This window comes from Mytilus galloprovincialis, chromosome 5 (genome assembly GCF_965363235.1).
Source record: "Mytilus galloprovincialis chromosome 5, xbMytGall1.hap1.1, whole genome shotgun sequence".
In the NCBI taxonomy this organism is placed as follows: domain Eukaryota; kingdom Metazoa; phylum Mollusca; class Bivalvia; order Mytilida; family Mytilidae; genus Mytilus; species Mytilus galloprovincialis.
In genome coordinates this window covers 40,473,352-40,478,757 of record NC_134842.1, presented here as the reverse complement: position 1 = coordinate 40,478,757, position 5,406 = coordinate 40,473,352, and the positions used below count along the sequence as shown (strand labels likewise).

General features: G+C 30.5%; 1 long non-coding RNA gene across 1 annotated transcript; it reads left to right on the top strand.

Moving 5' to 3' along the window:
* The first annotated feature begins 279 nt into the window (after positions 1 to 279).
* LOC143074509 (uncharacterized) lies at positions 280 to 4,213 on the top strand. The gene is made up of 5 exons (XR_012977901.1): positions 280 to 400; positions 1,128 to 1,184; positions 2,445 to 2,523; positions 3,336 to 3,400; positions 3,901 to 4,213. It is a non-coding gene; the product is annotated as an uncharacterized LOC143074509 (long non-coding RNA).
* The last annotated feature ends 1,193 nt before the right edge of the window (positions 4,214 to 5,406 follow it).

The window sequence follows — 5,406 nt, the reverse complement described above, 5'->3', positions numbered from 1 at the left end:
TACAATAAATAATAATGTTTCTTTTCTGTTGTAACCAGATATATATCTACCCGATCTGACGATTAAGAATTTTCCAGTCTATTTATAGAAGTGTCAGTGACTCAAAATCTACATGTGCAAAAGTAAAATAACAAAAATACCGAACACTGAGAAAGCAACTCAAATTTTTAACTGAACATTATTTGATACTTTTTAAAAATCAGATGATGTTAGGATAAAAAAAAACGTTTCAGTCTAAAACTAATCAATAATTAAATTATATTGAACCTTCATTTATCTAGACTAAAATTTGCAATTATTATCTATACAGAGTAAAACAACAAGGGATGATGGAACTGAACAAAGATATGCAACACATTATGAGGAGAAACTGGACTCATTTTCTAAATTTAGCAGAACGGTAAGTATGTTACATTAAAAGTAAAATCACAAAAAAAAAACTCTTGAGGAAAAGTCCCTAATCAAATGGCAAAATCAAAAGCTCAAACACATTAAACATGTTAAATGAATGGATTTGTCTAGCATAAGTCTAGCATAACGGCCATTAAAATGAAAATAAAGAATGCTATTGAAATGAAAACTATTAAATAAAATGTAAATCCACTTACAAATGTAAGATATTCTTGTACATTCATTCATAAGTTATGGTGAATAGGTCTAAGCTGATCATGTGATGAAATTCACTTTTATAAATAAAGACAATAGAAGTATTTCGATGTTCAAAAGTCATAAATCGATTAAGAAAAATCAGATCAGGGCCACAAACTAAAACCGAGGGAAACAATTCAACCACAAGAGGAAAACAACGAAACAAAATAACACTGAAGTGCAACAAAAGCAAACGACAATGCAACGTACATAGAAACGAACTATTAGATAACAACTGCCATATTCCTTACTTGGTACAGGACCTTTTAAGAAAACAAATGGTGGGTTGAACCTGGTTTAATGGCAAGCTAAACCTTTGGGCTCACATATTTCCCATTCATTTGTTTACAAGTATCTAGTCTATGAGTCCATATGATATTATAAGACATTTATTGTAGATGTTTTAGTTGATTATTCTATACTCACAGATATACTGGTGAAACAACTTACATATTTTTTTCTTTTCTTTCATCTTTTAGGAAAAACAGAGGCGATACATGAATCTCAAACCATATGATAAAATAACTCTAAGTATGGTAAGAACAAAATCAGTTTCTTAACAAATTTTATGCCCTTTGAGAGTGTGTGGCATGCTCCTCAGTCAAGGTGCATTGCTTTGAAAATCTTGCATAAATTTAAATTTACGTGAGAGTGTATGACTATGTAGTTTAAGAGAAACCACAGGATATGTCAATTGCAATTGATATGCAGTTGTATACACATTTTGATATCTCATTTCCACCGAATGATGTAGATCCTGCAACTGTTGTGTTATATAATTTTTATTCATTGACTGTTTAAGATTTGCAAAAATTTACATTGAAGAGACGAATATTGCATCTTGTGCATTTTGTTAAACAAGAAGAATAAAACAGAAGAAATCAGAACAGACTGATTAAAAGGCATTTAAACGGATTCATTCTATTCTGAAGTGAGCCAAGCGTTTGGAAAACCAACATGTATCAATATCATACTTTGTGAATTGTACAAACATAAGGGACACATTGAAATGCGACCAAATAGTCTTTTGGAGTATGAATCTTGTCATTGGTGGCAAATGCAATTTGTTTTCAAAAAAGACGCTATTCAATTAACAATAAACAATGCTGATTAAACGACTTTGAGTCGGTTGATCGTTGCTTTACCTCATTGTAGTAAATCAGTATTTACTAATGAACTGAAATAGTACCTTAATTGATAGATTGTGAAATACAGATAAGGAAAATCATACAATTGCAGTTTCTAAAAAAATCTATATAATAATAGCTAAGATATGTGAAAAATGATTGTCTCCATGGTGGTTATGACATTTAATTGGAAACCATCAGTCGACGAACTATTCAAACAGCTATGTTTATAGAGCATTTTGAGTAAACATCTTTGCAGACTGAAGACAATTGAAAAAAGTAAGAAGATAATCAAACACTATGGAAAAAGAAAAAAAACGTAAATGCCGACCTCCGAGGAAAAATAAAATCAGAAAGTCCCATATCAAATGACAAAATCAAAATCTTAAACACACTAAACGAATATTTGTCATATTTCTGACTGGGTACATGCATTTCCTTATGTAGAAAATGGTCTAGCTAAACCTCTCACATGTATGACAGGTGCATGAAATAACAGTACATTTTTTTGTGGGAAACTACAACTTAATCTAACCAAAATATGCTTTACCAAAGCAATCCGAAATAACAACTGAAAACCTCTATATCATTATTTCTGATTTTTGCATACCTAAGTGAATAATGTTTTTAAGCATCGATGATTATTTTTACATTGTATACTTTTTACAGGGAAGATTTATCCTGGGAAACAAGACTGCAAGGACCGTGACATTTTTTTACACTTCTTCTTCATACATTGATTTTCTTGGTAAGACACATATTGAGTAGGAGCGAGAAAACATAGAATGTTGTAATCAACCAAAAAGAGTATGGCGGCATTGCACACATTTTTTTACTTTCATTTATCAACCTTTATACTAGTAGACAATTTGATACATTGCTTATAAAAATATTACTATTTGAACATGTTATACTGATTAAGTTTACTTTTCTAAGATTGTCTAAATATATTACAGATTATAGACTCACAACAGACTGTTCTAAACGGAAACCAGAAATATGATATTGTTTTGCCGTACCAAAACTCATCAAAACAATAAATGATATTATGTTTCACTGAACTACAAATGTCTGTTTGCAACTTTTCGTTATTCTCCTTCATTATCCAAAGTAAATGATTTGTCAAAGGTACTAAGGGTAAGACATTCATGAATCTGAAAAATATGTGCAACATAATTTAACTTCTTACCTTATAATGTTCAGAGGGGACTCAGAGACCGAGTGGTCTAAGTACCGCTTTTTGCCTATTTCGTGGCGGCCACTTTTTATTGGTTAAGAAAGCCGGAATGTCCAGAGAAAACTACCGACCTTCGATAGGAAAACTTCTAATCCTAGTAAATTAAGATTGGAGTAAAGTGCACCCGTATCAGGGGGGTTCGAACTCACAACCTCAGTGTTGAGTGGCCAGTGATTACACTAGTAACTACTCAGACCACTCTGCCTCTGTCACTTAGAAAAAAGATTATACATATACAGATTTCTCTCAATGCGTACTTTAAATAAAGAATAATTTTCTGATATTATTGAATGTGCTGTATGTGTTTTATCTGTTATAACTAGGTACTCTACAAGTTAGCCCACACAGAATCCTGTAAGAGAGACATGGCTGCTGATTGGCACGAAAAGTAAGTTAGATTGACGATTGATATGTGGTAAAAAATATCAATGAATGGTTTTACATTTTTAGGGGCCTTTATAGATTATTGTTCGATGTTGAAGACAGTACTTAGACCTGTAATCATTTCCTTTACAAATTGTGACTTGGATGAAGAGTTGCCTCATTGGCACTAATACTACATCTCCTTATTTCTATTTCCATTTCTTTCATATTACAATAGAACATTCGTTTCAAACAATTCTCTGTTAATTGTTAATTGTAAATACATTTTATTATTAGGTCTAACAGTAGCAACTGTATTATCACGATCATTTGACAACCAGTAACCCATGGATTTAGGAAATGATAGTTTAATACAAAATATAGCCAGTCAATGTCGTTAAAAACTCCCTTCATCAAGATATTTGATTGTGTAGGGGTGTGAAATAGAAATAGTTTTGTCTTGATCATGGTACCATTTCAGCAAAATTAAAGTCACATTATCTAAAACATTTTTTTTTCTTATAGATATGCAGATCATATGATGAAAGTTCATGGACATGCAGACAAACACGGATAGAAATATATAATAAACTGATAAAAAAGCAAGCTAAATAAGATTGCAGGAGGTAGAACAGTTACATACATTTGAGTAGGTAAATATACAGAAATATCTAATGAACTTATTGTGTGTGCTTATGATGTCTTTATCCTACCTTTCAAACTAACACAATTCAAATAATGAGGAACTAAATGAATCTTCACCTTTCAAAATCACCAATTAAATTTGGATTTTAAATAACTATTTTTTGATGTTGTATGAAATTCCTGAAAAATAATAATTAAGACCAAAAGTACCTTAATAGCATACAGAATTTTTGCATTTTAATATTTTTATTTTATTTAAGAACAGTTCAGATGCATTTGAAAATTGTATATCAACTGTTATCTTTCAAACATTACAAATTGAATTCTGGTCCTGTCTCCATATAAATTTTGAAAATATTTTCAAATGGTGTTAAATCTCATTTTAATAGAATTGCATTTTAATTCCATAATTATGATCGTATCTGTGATTCAAAAAATATTTGAAAATAAACAATTCTTTATTTTTTGTATAATATTATAATATTTGGATCTCAAATATTTTGAATACTTATACAAGATATAGATATTTATCAGGAAAGTGGCTAAATAAAGGATAATCTGCTTATTTCTGAAAACTTTTCAAAACTAATTATACTTGTACACCACGATATATATGATTTAAAATTTCAGTAGCATTTCCAGACATGCATATATATTGTAATATAGTTGAGTCCATTTTGTTTTCTTATTTATATTGTTGAGGGAGTTTGTGTTAATAACTTAATTGTTCTGAAGAAAACTTAAATATAATCACAATTATTTGATACGTCTGTTACATTTTTCATTGAATAAAGAGGGAAAAACGTTTGTGTTTCTCAGAGTATTTTTGCTATATTGCACGGTCCATGACATGGGTGTACACCTCCACTCAGAAGTACATGAGCAACTGAAAGAGTAAACACGATACTACATAACATCAAACTTTGAATACTATCACTAGCGTCATGTTATAAAAGGTTTCTCTAAAAACTTCAAGAAAAAGAAGTTATCCACCTTTCTACAAAGGACCAAAATATTTTCCTCTATCGAATATGATTTAGAAAGCGTATACTCAGGTCATTCAATTGGAGAAAACTGACAAAATGGACACATTATTCATATTAGAATAACTATTTGAATAGTGTGGTAATTTGCAAATCAACGTTGTGAAATAATCAAATGAAATGAATAACAGAAAAAGGACTAAAACACATTTCCAGGGTTTGTACCGACCAACAAGGAAATCTAAGGATAAATGGTAGACCGGGAATACTACAGTAAAAGAATAATAAAACGTTTCATCCAAGGTAATGCATACTACATATTTAACACACATGTCTTTACTACATCTCAAGTTCAGACCATATAAGTTGGTCTCTACTAATGTGGATTCATTATGTTCATGTG